At 45.3% G+C, this 16,436-nt stretch overlaps 1 protein-coding gene across 1 annotated transcript in view; it reads left to right on the forward strand.

Annotated features, from left to right (window-relative positions):
- Positions 1–1,864: 1,864 nt before the first annotated feature.
- The window catches only part of STS (steroid sulfatase), a 2,049,623-nt gene continuing 2,035,051 nt past the window's right edge, over positions 1,865–16,436 (forward strand). Inside the window, exon 1 of the mRNA XM_086934659.1 lies at positions 1,865–1,937. The gene's annotated coding sequence lies outside the window, so the exon portion shown is untranslated. The remainder of the gene's footprint in view (positions 1,938–16,436) is intronic.

Here is a 16,436-nt window from a genome sequence, read left to right on the forward strand (position 1 = left end):
GGGGATAAGGTAGTGCCTCCAGTAGAGCTTATACCTACATTACTGAACCAGCTGCATGAAGGACATCTCGGCATTGTGAAGACTAAGTCGCGGGTGAAGCAAATGTACTGGTGGCCAGGAATGGACATCATGATTGAGAGACACGTCAGAGACTGCAGCCAATGCCAGGAGTCAGACAAGGTACTCAAACCGTTGAGACAGGCGTTAGGCAGCTTCGAACAACCTCGTGATCCCTGGGAAGATCTAGCTGTCGACATCCTAGGGCCGATATTAGATGGACAAGGCACGGTCAAGTACTTGTGTGTACTGGTGGACAAGTAGTCCAAATGGCCAGAAGTGCATGTGCAAGAGGAAATGGACTCGGAGATTGTCATAAAATTCCTCACTTCGGTGTTCCTTAGGGAAGGCATCCTGAGGACTATAGTAACAGACAATGGCCCGCAATTCACATCCGATAAGAGGCACAGATACACTGAAAGAAATGGAATCAAGTCCAAACACACCTCAGTGTATCATCCTGCCAGCAATGGACAGGTGGCAAGGTTTAACAGAGTTCTGATGGGGTCAATCCAAACGCCCATTATGCAAGGAAAAGATTGGGAGGCAGAAATTCAAAGAATGCTGTGAGTGTATAGAATTACTCCCACTGCGACGGGGTACAGTCCCTTCCAGATTCTCAGAGGCAGGCACCCGTTCACGAAGGACAATGTAGTTTGGCGAGAAAAAACAGTCACCAGTAAATGGTCTGCTGCTGTTGTCCAGCACAACTTGGAGAAAGCCCAGAGAGTGTACACGGACCAGTACAATCAAAGAAAAAGAGTGAAGGAGTCAATGTTGGAAAAAGGGGAATGGGTGAGAGTAAAACAAGCAGTACTGAAGAAGAAAGGCGAAAGTAAGTACAGCCCACCCCTACAAGTGGAAAAGGTGTACAGTAGAGCAGCCCTCCTCAGTGATGGAAAGGTGTGGTCTCAAGATCGCATGGCCAAGATAAACAAGATTGTGAAATGGCCGGAGGAGAAAGACAACTGCACTTCTGGTCAAAGACAAGGAGGAAGTATTGAGGAAAGAGAATTGGGTGATGGAAGTCTGGGAGGTGGAGATGAGTGCATAGAAAGTGAAGACCTGGCAGAGACAAGCGTGAAGGTAACCCCAGCAAAAGAAGAGTCGATACCCGGGAGATTGGGATATAGCCAAGAGAGAGAAAAGGTGGAGAGCTCCGCTGCTGAGGTCGTCCAGGGAGCCACCACTCCGGTAAGACGCACGCGCGCTGGGAGAATGGTGATCAGACCATACACCTCAGAGACTATGAGTGAGACATCCACGAACATTGAACTGTTAAAATTCCATTATGTAAAAAGGGGAGATATGTGGTGTTAGCGTTCTAGACGCTACCGGCTTGCGTGTGACGTAACACGCGCCGGTGGAAAACGTGGGTCTGCGCATGCGCGAACGGCGGTTCGCGCTAGTCAGAGCCCGGCACAGCGCGAGCCACACCAGACGCCCGGCGCTCTTCCCTAATATTTATTTATTTTTAAATAAATACAATTCCCCTCTACTCCTGCCTCAGTGTGGTTATTAGGTGGGAACCTGCACCTCTACACATAAGTGTTGACTAAATAAGGAGAATGCTGTAAGAGAGCAGATCGTAACAAAAATAGGTTTCCGTTTTCTCAAATAGCGACAATAAAGACACACTAACACACTAAAGAAATGCAAGCAGTCCACACCAAATGAGAACCGACAGTCCCACGGCTGCTGCAGAACAAGGGCGATCATAAATGCGTTCTTTTTGTAGAACCCAAATGATCTGAAAACAAGGTTCCAGCAATGTAAGGGTTAAAGAGCTCCCAACCCGGAAGAGCGCGATAGCACGGAGGGGACTGGCCGAGAAACACTCCGAAGACTGATCTCCGACGAGCATAAAAAGACCTAGCACCGTATGTCTACTTTCGTATGATTTTCAGAAATGCAAATTTTTGGTTCATAAAAGAAGGCATCGCTGTGCTCTTGAAAAAACAGAGGCAGAATACGCTGTCAGCCAGGCTGCTTTACAATCTATTAAAATTGCCTTCAGGGAGCCGAGTCTACGAAAGATGATTGTTTACAGCACTTCCCTCGACTCTTGCATTTTACGTGCTTACAATGTAAAAACTGCCTACTTTAGAAGCTTTAACAGCATGAGAAAGCGGTGGGCTGGAAGCCATGGGACTTCCAGCAGCATGTTTTGCTGCTGCGAAGCTGTATACTACGTCTCTTTGGCAATTCCCACATGACCTGTGGAGAAAGTGTTTTAAACAAGCCCAACTTTGATTAGAGTTTGTCTCCGTGGAACAGAGCGCATTGCTGACGCTAGGGCATTTGCAAAGTAAACTCTGCAGAAAAATATGTGTGGAGAGAAGCTCCAAAGCAGGCGCTTCTGGTTGGCTAACAGCTGCTGTTTAATGCTACTGATAAGAGACCCTTTGTACAGAATAAGGAAGAAAAACAAAGATTGTGCTAGTGTGAACTTCCTCATTTATAAATCACAAACGTATTCATTACATTGAATTATTTTTTGTGGCTTGGCTTCTAAAGTGTGTTGTTTATAATCTCATTATTTTCATGATGATTTCCCCACATCAATATATATTTCTGTGTCTCAACATACATACTTCCTTCAGCCCTACACTACCAGAAAATTGCTTAAATCAGGAATGTCACTTGTGGATGTGAAACCTGTTATTAGACAGTATCCTCTTTTTTTGTGCTTCTTGGAGTAATCCACTTTAATGTCGACCTCAGAGAACTTCTGCCATCAGAATAGTGTGGATAAAATATCTAGGGCCAAAATATTGCTATGATAACTATATATAGGTAAGTATAGGCATACTTACGTTAATCCACTTATTGACATGGAGTTAAGATTAGATAGGCAGGGACGTTTTATTATGCATGATTAATTAAAACCATTGCATACATATGGCAGTAAAAATTCCATAAACATAATTCCATGGTTAAAACAATGTTAAAAAGTCATCATTATGCATTGTGTTAAAATTCACATTTGGCATTGCGCACTTCAACAAATCTAAAGTGTATGTGCATCGGAGTTTAGATGAGTAAATCTATACCTACCGATTTGCACTTATCGTATTAACATATTGGTCCTTGATATTTGGTACACAATACTTTGGTAGAAATCTGTTACTGGAGTCGATATTTTGCCATACAACCCGCCTTGGGATGTATGACATGATGTTCTTAATCATATTATCTGCATGTTAATGCCCATTTTTCAGGTCACTGCAGAGCTTTAACTGGAATGACCCTTTGAGGGGGTCTCTCAAAGGCTTATGTAATTAAGGGCGTGGCTTAAAAACACCCAAGCTAAAAATCTGTGCGTAGCATAGTGGGCAACCCGACTAGCATTTTACAGTTTCTATTATTGCATCCAGATATATAAAACAACAAGTAACCTTTCACCTACCACAAGCCAGGACTATTGGCTTTGCCAGTGCTTGTTAGTTGCTAAGATAAATAAGCAACAACAACTAGAGCTTTGTTGTATATAATATTGAAAATGCTTCAATTCTGAAATGATGAGACTGTGAAAGCACTATAACAAGTCTCTTTGAAGGTACCTCAAAGGCAGCAAAGGGCGGTACTGCTGCAGAGTTAAGATGATTTTTTCATCCTGAGAGTGTGAGGGTTAAAATGAAGAGCCCGATAGAGACCCGTCTCTGCACCTGCTCTTAAGAACTGCCGGTGCTGAGCACTGGCAGGACCCGGCCCACTTAAAACCCTGGGTCACTGACACTATTAGTCCATGCAGGTGTGTGTTTGGGGGGGGTTAGGGGGGAGGGGTAGGGCCGTTTGCAGGGGAGCAAAAGGGGGTGGTGATGGACAGAGCATCTGAACCAATCAAACACTCACACCCAGTCAACAGATCTGGGTTTAATCCATCACCGTTCTTTAGCCCACTCTGCCACCCCAGTTCAGACATGGCCATATGCAAATCAGTCTGACCCTGTGCCTCATGGGAACAGTCGAGCCCGAACTGCCACAGGGTCAGACTGATTTGCATATGGCCATGTCTGAACTGGGGTGGCAGAGTGGGCTAAAGAACGGTGATGGATTAAACCCAGATCTGTTGACTGGGTGTGAGTGTTTGATTGGTTCAGATGCTCCGTCCATCACCACCCCCTTTTGTACCGGTTTGCTGGGGAGGGCACGCCCATTCTAACTCTAGCTCAAACTCCAGGGCTTTGGTTAAACAAACGCGAGGGTAAAAGAAGCAACATCACTCACACTTTTTCTTCACCATGACGCATCCCTTGTGCCACTCTTGATCTCTAAGCAACTTCCTACTTGCTGTTGAGGGAATTGGGGGAAGGCAAGCAGTGCAAGCCACATAAAGTAAATAAACAGGGCTGTTGAAGCCCTGTTTCCTTAATTTTTCTGTTGCTTTTTTGGACCTGGTACACCAAGGGTGCAAGAGGTACCAGCAAGTCGACGGCTGCAGCTTCTCCCCTTGGCTACTCTTATTTCATTTCCATGCTCAAAATGTATTTTGGCAAAGAGTGGCCATGGAAGGGAAAACAAAGGCTTCCCACCCTATGCCAAGACACACAAATGGCGTTCAGTGCTCCTACTGTACCTGGCACTGCCCATTTTCTCCTTCTGTGGCAGCTGTCACTGTTTGTAGCAGGATTGAAGGAAAGTGAACATGCACAGGATAACTTGACATAACAACAGTGTAGGTGTGGATTTTCAGAGAGCCAGATGACCTTTGTGCTTGGTGAAAACTGGAAGGAGAACAACATGGTGAGTGTGGCATGATCTGTAACATTAGAGCCCACAGCAAAAAAGGGATAGAGTGTCAAGGAGGAGAAAGACAGCCACAGAAAAAACACAGACGTTGCTTCGGTTCTGTTTTTTGCCTTCTGGCTGCTAGCATAAATGGTCGCCTCTATCAGTGGAATGGAAACAGAACCACTAGAGCCTGGTTCTTGTTGATAGCACATTTGGATTTCGGCTGGGCCCAACAAAAAAATCCAACTCCTTTTGGTTGAAGCAATTTAGGCATATTCTCAGATTACAGGCCTGCAGACCTCCTACCTAAGAATTTAACAACATTAAGACTTTTCCTTTGCAATTCAAGCCTGGCCCATACCCTAGAGGAGGGCAGTCAAACACCTTGTCCCTGATTAAATTCACAAACTGGCCGATGTGATCAGCTTAAACAACCACTCATCACAATGCAAAGTTTTAGGGTAAGCAATTGAGTTTAAGCATATCTTTCTCCAAGTACATTTCAGCAGCCTCTCTGTAATGCGCATCTTATAATGTTCTTGGTGTGTATGATTCCAAGGTAATGGCAGACCGCGCTTAATACTATAAGTGAATGTCTATTTCACTAAGATATCATTCCAGCCAGTGTTTTTAAATGGGCAGATAGTGACAGCTACTGAGTTTCTACACTTATACCACTTAAAAACCAGAGTACCAACACTTCTTAGTGGGGTTGCAATATTTTTAACACGGGTACTAGCACTTCTCAGTAGCTAACATGCACCCTGATATAGTGAATTCCTTTGTATGTATTTATTTATTGGCAGTTTTGTATTGCACAAACGTGGTCCAAAGGCATCAGAGTGCTTTACATGAGCATAAAATGACATTATACAAGGTAGTTTCTATTTGTTTCTTAAGGCACAGGGAGATTAAATGATATGCCCAGAATCCCAGGATATTGCGCTGACCCGGGACACAACCTAGTTCCCCAGTTCAAAAAGTCAGCAGCTCTGGCCGGCTGAGCCCCATGCCAGTAGCAGCCCCTGGAGGGGGGGCGGTGGAGGGGCAGGGTGTGGGGTAGTAAACTCCGGCTAACGGCCAACCGGAGTAATGTACATAAATAAATAAATAAAACGAATTTCATTGCGCACGGCAGAACACCAAATGCGTTCATCTGTTGACAAGGATGTGTGTGCCGCTTGTTAACATGTATGCTGTTAAGAGCTTGTGGATATGGAACTCAATAGAAAATCTGATCTGTGATGGATGAGCATTCAGAATACTGCCTAATGTGTTATGTTGATTGTTGTTTGTTGCTGGGAGGGATGAACTGTGGTATAGGTGTGGCTATACCCATCAACCTGGTGTAACTACACTGTTTAATACCTTGGCCAATGTTTCCTCTTGAATGCAGGGTATAGGTGGGTAGGTGTTTTGCCTACCAAGGTACAATGTTGATGGAATTATCCTATTGGGTAAATTACCAAATAGGTCATGAAAGCTATATACCTGTTTTTTCTTGGGAGGCATGTGCAATTACATCATGAACCAGTGCAGAGTTTGGCAAGCAATAAGGCATCAGGTTGTGTTCTCTGAATTCCCTGTCTTAGTTTCTAGCATGTGATTAGTGACTATCCCTGTTGGCTAGCAGCCCAAACATCAGTCCTTTATGAAAAGATGGCATTTACTCATTCAACAATATGTGCTTCTACAAGTACATTGTAGATGGGTATGGCAGATGATCAGATTGATTAGGTGAATAGATCTTAGCTTACCTTGAGTTATAGTGTGTTGCTCTTCTCACACCTTCATTTGTCTCTCTTCCTTGAGCTGTATTTGAATCTAGCTATTTTGTACTTGTTTGTTCAGTGTTGAATTAGTTTGGCATTGCTTCCTAAAGACTTGTTTCATATTGTTTTCTGGAGGTCATGCAGTTAAGGTTACTATTGTGAGGGTGTGGCCTAGTTCCATGGGTACATGGTGTTGGGATTAGCTAGAGATGTAGGAGAGTAGTTTCTTTGTGCTTTGGGAGATTTTCAGTTAAAGAAGAGCTAGGGTTTGAGGTTCTGGCCAGGTTCTTCAAAGTGGTGGTATTGTGGATGGATCAAGCATGCATTAGGAGAGTATTCCATAGTTACGGTGATTTTGTTAACAAGCTTTTTCCTCTGACCCAAACTGTATTTCGAAGTAGGGTGGCGAGTTTTAATTCTGAGGCAGATCTTGAAGGAAAAATAGGTTGGTATCTTGTAACCTTTCGCAGTAGATCCTCCGGCTCTGTTACATGTTTTGCTTTGTGGAAAATACAGAGTTCTTTAAAGATTATTTTTTAATTAAGTGGGGGCCAATGTAATGTGTGACATGCTGCAATCATATGATCCTTCTTTCGGGGAGGGCTAGGCGTTTGGGTGCCACACTTGAGCACTTTAAATTCTTTGCATAGGATAGAATGGGAGGACTTAGGTACAGTCTTTAGTGTCATCCAACCTTGACATTACTTCAGCTAGAATTGTTACACTCCTTTTGAGGAAGCATAAGGATGGGAAAATTCTCTTGATTAATCTCAGGAGGTAGAAGCATTTTATGACTGTCTGTTTATTTGTCGTATTGAATGGAGAATAGTCTATGATGATGCCAAAAGACTTTACTGTTTGCTAGGGGTCAAGGGTGGGATTCAGTGGTGATGAAAAAAAGAAATGTTCATGTACAAATGTTCATGATTGATTGATTGATTGATTGATAGTGAGGTGTTATCGAATGACGTTATTTCTTTATTATCTGGGTTGATATATTTGTTATTTTGTTATCCAGACGTGGCATTCCGGTAACAATCTTTTATGCTTTTGGTAATCACATTTTTGTTTTTTCCAATTTTGATGAGGATTGGGAATCATGTTCATGTGTGTAGCACGGGTGACCGAATGAAATGATGTAGGGAGTTAATGGGCAGATAAATACACTGAATAGACTAGGTGATAGATTTCAACATTATGGAAGTCAAAACTAGATGTGTTGGGTTGGAGAAGATTTGTTCTAGAGAGATGTTCTGTTATCTATTAGTTTGAAATTACCGGAACCAATTTAGAGCAGACTTTTTTAATCCTGAATTTGAGTCTTTCGAACATAATGTTTGTAAGCACTAACATATGATTATTATATGGAGAATGCATAAACGAGAGCTGTGTAAACTGGGCCTCTATTTCTAGCAAGGGATTTAGTGACATCATCAACAAGGCTGGTGGCTGAATGTTTATAAATTTCACCTGAACCCTGAGATGACCATGTAGGACCGTGCTATACATGTCACTTGTCATGCATTTTGTACATTACATGTTTAAATCATTCATTTTAGTATTCGTTGAAAGATTTGGAGCAGTTGAGCTTCATCCTGTTTCATTTTTAGCATTTATTTTTTGTATGAGACTGTAGACTTGTCTGTCAAAGTTTTGAGAAAGGTGTGTTTTTTCTTGGGTAATAGATAATGTGCTAACAGTTAAAATGTGTTTCTATGCAACATTGTGTATAATGGCATGTCACATTTTAAGTGTAAAGCAACATTAAAAGTATTTTGAATAGTTATTTTTCTTTTTTTTTACAGTGACACTCTTAAGACTGAAAATTAGTATAAAGGAAACTGAAGTGTTGTGTGAGACAGTGAATTTAACTTTTTGCTGGCAGGGTTCTGTGTTTACAATGTTTTTGTCACATACTCGGGTGAATTCAGTGGTAGATAGTTGCATCAAGGATCAGCCTGCAAGAGTGAGCTTGTCAGGTATAATGATTTACAGTCTGAGAGCAGCACTGTCATGGTAAAAGCTTTTTCTTTTTTAATTTTTACCATTACTGAAACAAAAAAGAAATACTGTATTAACCACCCATTCATCCTCTTCATTTCAGCTCTGCCATCTTGGTCCAAAATTTGATAATGTTTGTGATGGCAGACCGTAGATGACATCAGGATTACGGAAACAACTTTACAACGCAGTCATTGCTTCGCACTACCTTTACATAGCAGTCATTACATCGACACAGCCTTTTCATCGCATGTCATTACAACGCAGCCATTACATTGAATGTCACTACAACACCTGTAATTACAATGCATGTCACTACAACACAGGCATTACATCGCAAGTCATTACAATGCATACCATTACAATGCATACTACCCTTACACTATCCGACTCTTACCCTACTGTTGCACTCACTGGAGTAAGAATAGTAAATGTTACCCCTACACTATCCAACACTTACCCTACTGTTGCACTCACTGGAGTTAGAATAATAGTTTTTACCCCTACACTATCCAACACTTACCCTACTGTGGCACTCACTGGAGTTAGAATAGTAATTATTACCCCTATACTATCCAACACTTACCTTAAATGCAATGTTATGGTATGCATTGTAGTGGTATGCATCGTAAAGGTATAATGCGATGTAATGAAATGCATCTTAAAGGTAGTTTCTGGAAATGCGATGTAATGGCATGCTATGTAAAAGAATGCGTTGCAAAGGATGTTGTGATGTAAAAACTGCGTTGTAATGGCATGCATTGTAAATGTATGCGTTGTAACATCATACATTCCAGGATTACTAATGATCTTCAGATGATCAAAATATATATAGAAACATTTTCAAGGAGAATAACAAATGGACACTAATGGTTGGCTTTAAATGAAGCACAATTGAGTTTTTTTGATGAGCCAGTAATTAGATACATTAATTGACAGAGGCTGATAAGCACATAGGGTTGACAGGCAATGCGATTTCAATAGAAGGAAAGATTAAGAGGGGTATTTACAAGGAAGTGGCAAAGCATGTCGTTAGCCTCCTTGGCTTAACGACACGCTCCACCACTTCTGAAACGCAAGGCTGCACATATTTACAAGACTGTGGTGCAATCTTGCGATTCCCCCTGCAATGGCGCTAAGTTTAACAAAAAAGGGATGTTCCTGTGGCGATAGGAGCTTGTATATATACCCCAAGTCTCTCAGTGTTAACTTTGGCTCCGGGTGGAGGAACAAGTGCACAGTACCAACTTTTTTCTCAGGGACAAGTACAGTGTCACTCTAACAATAGATTATTGTGATATTCTGTTGACTGTTGCTAAGGCAAGGCTGCTTCGTAAATTGAAAGCATGCAGAGCTTCTGCTTGAACAATCGCCTATGCCCCATTATTTCTCCAGTTTTTAATTGTTTACATTACTTGCAGATAAAGTCATAGTAAAGTTAAAGGAATGAATGAATATAATTTGTAAAGCGCAAAATCTATCTCAAGGTGGGTCCCGGCATTGAAAGGAGAAAGCAGTGGGTACAGCAGCCAGCATCCAACTATGGGAAGTTGGGAAACCAAGTTTTCAACTCCTTCCTGAAATGCTAATCTTCAATAAGCCCTGCAAAGAGCTCTGGTTGGGCAACTGAAGTCTGATGGGCATTCAAAAAGCAAAAAGATCAAAAGCAGAAGCCACTAGCTTTAAAGATTGGAAGAACCTTGGAGAAGGGCTGGGACTCAACATTAATTATGCCTTGTTGATATATAGTGAAAATGCACCTCTTTCTTTTGTGTGGTGTGTAAAGTGCCATCTTGGGTTTGAACCATATGGAACAGATAGTGGGAGGGATGTGTTGGTTGACAGCTGTCCAACACCATGGTATGCATCATAATCATGTGAGCTATGCTGGTGAGTACTGTACTGAGATGCTGATGCAGTGTGGGACAGCGATTAAGTTCATCCTACCTGAAAACAGGTGCAGCAGACAGGCCAGCTGCAAGTTGTATGGCCTCCTGTAATGTGTAAGGAAAGAAAAGAGTTTTGCGGAGCCAAAAAAGTGGTTGGATTACGCACCCCACAGATAAAGGAAAAGCCTACATGTCCTATTCCCTGCTGAATGGCCATATTAAAATGTTAGAAAAAGAAAGGGCTGTCTGGCCCTCAGCTATAACAGAGTGTTGCAAGAAAAGAACAAATAAATAGGATAATTTCCTTGGGCCTTTCATAGATTGCCCCGTTGATTCAAATCTAGACCGTGGTACAGCATCTTTGCTCCTGGTTCAGTAGATGCATCTTGAAAAAGCATGGGGTGTAACACTAGGGACCTTATTTTGACTTTGCTGGTTCTTAATTTCCACTGCCCTGCCTTGCCTGGCAGGCATCTCGTTACTGCGAAGGAAGCTGCTGCCGTAAGGGCTCCTTTCACAGCAGTGCGGTTGATGGAGCGGACACCATGTTTAGTTGCCTGGTTGGCAGTATTCATTTCAGAGAACATGAACTCTTAACGTGGGAGTTTGTTGTCCTTGAACAAAACGTGAATAGCCCTTGCACAAGGGAGCCTTTTCCAAGTGTGTGGGAGCGATTTAACATTTTCGCTTCCGCTTGATGCCATGCTTTGCATAGTAGAGATGGTCAGGGAAAATGAGTAAAGGTCGTCTTTTTCTCAGTGGGGTGGGATGACTGCCACTGTGATCACACATGCTGACAGCCTTGTGCTTTGGATTATACACAAGGGTTGATTGTTTTGTCTACATTGCCAGGTCAACAATATTTCAATTCAGTTGGCAGCAGCTGCATTAATAGGAGAGAGCAGATCACGCAGCTCGCACAGGTTATTAACCGCATGCGTGCTAGCGCAATTCCGCTCCTGTGCTGAGTTTTTTAAAACTGCACTTTACGTGACGAGCTGGGCTCGTCATCAGCGTGCGAGGAGGCTACGCCATGACGAGCCCAGCTCGTCATGAGCGTGGAAGGGGTTAAGCAAGACAAGCAACCCGAAGACAGTCTGCACACAACTTATCTCAAAATCACCAGCAGCATGTAAGTTTCGTCGTCACCTGATGCCTTGTCTTACTGTACCCAAGTTGTAAAATCGGCCCAGCAAATGAAGCCTAGGGCAGGTCTGATTCTCGTCTCAGTCTCCTTTATTCACAATCCCCCAACTTGCATTTGTTCTGCAATGCTCGGTGGTGGTTGACTCTCACTGTGCCCTTCTTCATTAGTTCTATCTTCCCTTTACTGAACTCCTTAGTAACCCATCCTACTTCTTGAAGTAAGTGGTTGTTAGAATCGGCGGTCTCTAGTTGGCAGAGGTATGCACTTCTGACAAATAGGGACACACCTTTCCTAGTCAGGGCAAGGGGATCACACCATTTGATAACCCCTGCTCACCCCCTTGGTAGCTTGGCAGAGCAGACAGGCTTATCTCAGAGGTTGTGTGTTAAGCATTTATGACCACATACAGTAATAAAGTGAATACACTACAAATGGACACGACACAGTAGTATTATAAAAATAAGGATTTTTATATAAGGCTTAGCACAAGACCAAATAACGGCAAAAATATACACAATCTTAATAAATACTCTTGGAAGGGAAAAGAATAGTTCAAGTGTAGTTTCTTCGTAGCACAAAGTCTTTAGTAACAAAAGCAACTCTTCTTCTTGGAAACACAGTTCTTGGCAACAATGTAACCCACATGGGAGTTACACTACGTCGAGGCAAAGTTAATCCAAAGGGGTTCGGCGTCGACCGCGAGGAGCGCTACGTCGAGCCCGGAGTCACACGGACCCCCAACAACACAGTACCTTGGAAAATGAAGCACACGATGATCAGCGGCGTCGAGCAATCCGGCGTCGCGTCTTCGGTGTCGATCAGGCCTCAGCAGTCGTCGATGTCGATGATTCTGTTGCAAGAGTGAGCAGCGCTCACGGCGTCGAGAGGGCACAAGGGCGATGCGATCAGCAGCGGTGCAGACACGAGGTCCCTTGGAGCTGGAGCCGAACTCACTACTCACTGGCGTTGCTGCTGGCGTCGATCAGGCCCGGCGGTCGGCGTCGAGGAAGCGGGACACTGGAGCCGTTACTCACGATGTCGAGCTGGATTCGGCGACGTCCGTCGGTGTCGAGATTGCTGGTTCTTTCAGAGGTGCTGGATTCACAGGTTCCAGCAAGTAGCACCTTAAGCAGATGAAGTCCTTTAGCCCTGTGACTTCAACAGGAGACTGGCACTCTTCCAGTCCTTGGAGATTTTCTTAGCAAAGCGTGAGAGTACACGCACAGTTCCTCTCTCCTGGTTCCTTGGCAAAAATAAAGAAGCACCGCAGGATTCCCCCCAGCAAACAGCACACTGGCAGAAGGGGTAGGCAAGTCCTTGGATCAGCAGGCTTCTTGTCCTTGGTTTCAGGGTTCCTTGTCAGAAGTGATCTAAATTCTTGGTTCAGGGGTCCTTCTCTTATACCCGTTTTTGGCTTTGATCCCTTTGTCCATGCAGGGGAATTTCCCAACATCCTGGGTCTGTTGTGGGTGTAGCCAGGCAGAGGCACCTGGCCTATTCACTGAGCAGGGCTGGGTCCTCAGACGCCCAGCAGGAGGTTGAGCCAGTATTGTCACTGGCAGGAGCAGAGCTATCGGCCTCTTGGTAGGAGGTGGGGCCAGGATCATCCATGGCAGGCACAGAGCCATCAGTAGCTTGGCAGGAGGTGGAGCCAGCATTGTATCAGGCAGGGCAGGCTATCAGCAACTACTCTCCCCCTACTCTCAACGCAAATGTCCCACTCATCCCACACTGACTCATCCAGACCTCTGGAGCCACCCAGCTCCTGTCACACACACACCAAACCAGCGGAAACCAGAAATAGTTAGACAAGAAAATAGCCACTTTCTAAAAGTGCTATTTTCAAACCCAGAGTCTAAAAACCATCCACACAAACGGATGCGTAATCAAACCCCGAGTTCAGGGATACCAAACTCGACATTGCACCATGCCCCCCGAGCCAGCTAGGACTATAGCATTAATAATCCCGGCAGCCCATTCTAACTAATGGAGAGCAGGTTACCTCGCAATAGTGAAAAACGAATAGGGCTGTAATTCACTATTAGGACATGCCAACTTGGTCAGGCTTGTCCTACCTTATGCTTACAATGCACCCTGCCCGTGGGCCTACCAGAGGGGTGACTAACATAAAGTTAAGGGAAGGTTTAGGGACTGGCAAGTAGGTGTACTTGCGCAGTCAGCGTGACAGTACTAGACTGCACGTGGGTCTGGCAATGGCAGACCCTCAGACATACTTTTACTAGGCCGCTCCTGTGGGTGGCACAACACGTGCTGCAAGCCCACGAGCAGCATTTGTATTTACAAGCCCTGGCACTCTTGGTGCACTAGACTAGGGACTGACAGTAAATCAAATAAGCCAAACATGGAATTCAATCGATACAGCAATTTAACATAGGGAGCACTAGCACTGTGGCACTGATCAGCAGTGGCACAGCGCCCAAAGCATTATACCAGCAAAACATCGTAAGCAGTGGAGGCAAACAGAAAAAATGGAGGAGAGACTCAAGCCAATGATGTCAGGTCTAACACGTGTCCCCTCCAGCTGAAATGTGGGGAGAACTACCCTTGACCTAGGGAGTCCTCATCACTAAGGCGGAAAAATCTGGACAGACCATCAGCATTGGCGTGATCTGTACCACGGCGGTGTTCCGCCGTGAAGTCCATCCCCTGTAGGGAAATGGACCACCTCAACAGTTTCGGATTCTCACCCCTCATCTGCATCAACCATCTTAGGGGCCTGTGGTCTGTCTGAACCCGGAAGTGAGTCCCAAACAGGTAGGGTCTTAGCTTCTTCAGCGCCCAGACCACAGCAAATGCTTCGCGTTCTATCGCACTCCACCTCGGTTCCCTGGGAAGTAACCTCCGACTGATGAAGGCTACAGGCAAGTCTCTGCCCTCTTCATTCACCTGAGCTAGAACAGCCCCCACGCCATGCTCTGAAGCGTCCGTCTGGACAATAAATTCTTTAGAAAAGTCGGGTGCCTGGAGTATAGGTGCTGTACACATTGCAGTTTTCAGGGTGTCAAAGGCCGTTTGACAGGCATCAGTCCAGATCACATTTCGTGGCTGCTTCCTGGAAGTCAGCGAAGTCAAGGGGTGCACAATGTTACCGTAATCCTTGGCAAACCTCCTGTAATAACCCGTGAGTCCTAAGAAGGTTCTCACCTGAGTTTGTGTTTTGGGCGGTGCCCAAGCCAGGATGGTATCAATCTTGATTGTAGGGGGGCAACCTTGCCGCTCCCTTCTTGGTGCCCCAAGTACACCACAGAACCCTGCCCAATCTGGCACTTACTGGCTTTGATTGTGAGGCCTGCTCCGCGCAGGGCCAACAACACTTCCTGGAGGTGGCGCAAGTGTTCCTCCCAGCTGGCGCTGAACACTGCGATGTCGTCCAGGTAGGCGGCACTGAAATCCTCTAGTCCAGCCAAGACCTGGTTGACCAACCTCTGGAAGGTGGCAGGGGCATTCTTCATCCCAAAGGGCATCACCCGGAACTGGTATAGCCCATCTGGTGTGGAGAATGCGGACCTCTCCTTTTCCCCATCAGTCAAGGCGATCTGCCAGTACCCAGACGTTAAATCAAACGTACTAAGGTACCAGGCAGCCCCCAACCGATCTATGAGCTCATCAGCTCTGGGGATGGGGTGCGCGTCAGTCTTCGTGACTGAATTGAGTCCTCGGTAATCCACACAGAACCGAAGTTCCGGTGAAGCACCAGGCACGGCAGCCTTCGGGACCAAGACCACTGGGCTGGCCCAAGGACTGCTAGAGGACTCAACCACCCCTAACGCAAACATTTTGGAGACCTCCTCCTTAATGTATGCTCGGACCTTGTCAGTCACCCTGTAAGCCTTGTGCTTCACAGGAGGGCTGTCTCCGGTGTCAACGTCATGGACACACCAATGAGTGACACACGGAACCAAGGAAAACAGATCAGGGAATTGTCCCAACAGTTGGCGACAATCCTGCTTCTGCTCAAGTGTCAGTGTGTCAGAGAGGACCACACCATCCACTGGCCCATCTTGCTCTTTAGCACACAGGAGGTCGGGAAGAGGCTCACTCTCCTCCTCCATTCCAGCATCTGTAGCTAGGAGCATGCCCACTTCGGACCTTTCTAAGTGGGGCTTCAAACGGTTGACATGCAGGACCCTCAAGGGGTTCCTGGGAGATTTCAAGTCCACCAAGTATGTGACATCGCTCTTCTTCTCCACAACCTTAAACGGTCCAGTCCACCTGTCCTTGAGCGCACAAGGTTCCACAGGGGACATGACCCACACTTCTTGACCAGGCTGAAGCTCTACGAGAGTGGCATTCCGGTCGTACCAACGCTTCATCTCCTCCTGGCTGGCCACCAGATTTGCCTGAGCAAGATCTCTGAAGCGCCGAGTCTGGTTCCTGAAGGCCAGCATGTAACTGTATACATCCTGGGGAGGTTTCCTGGGAGATTGCTCCCAGCCTTCCTCGACCAGACTCAAAGGCCCTCTTACCGGGTGACCATACAAAAGCTCAAAGGGACTGAACCCTAGAGACTTCTGTGGCACCTCTCGGTAAGCAAACAACAGGCATGGTAAGAGGACGTCCCATTTCCGCCTCATTGGTTCTTCAAGACCCATGATCATGCCTTTAAGGGTACGGTTGAATATCTCCCAACCCATTACCTTGAGGGTGGTAAGGAGTGGTGAACTTGTAGGTTACCCCACACTTCCACAGAGACTTCATGTAATTGGAAATGAAGTTGGTGCCCCTGTCTGACACCACCTCTCTGGGGAACCCCATTCGGGAGAAAACACCCATCAGTGCCCGTCCCACCACGGGGGCCGTCACTGTTCGGAGAGG

This window comes from Lissotriton vulgaris, chromosome 8 (assembly GCF_964263255.1).
Source record: "Lissotriton vulgaris chromosome 8, aLisVul1.2, whole genome shotgun sequence".
Taxonomy (NCBI): domain Eukaryota; kingdom Metazoa; phylum Chordata; class Amphibia; order Caudata; family Salamandridae; genus Lissotriton; species Lissotriton vulgaris.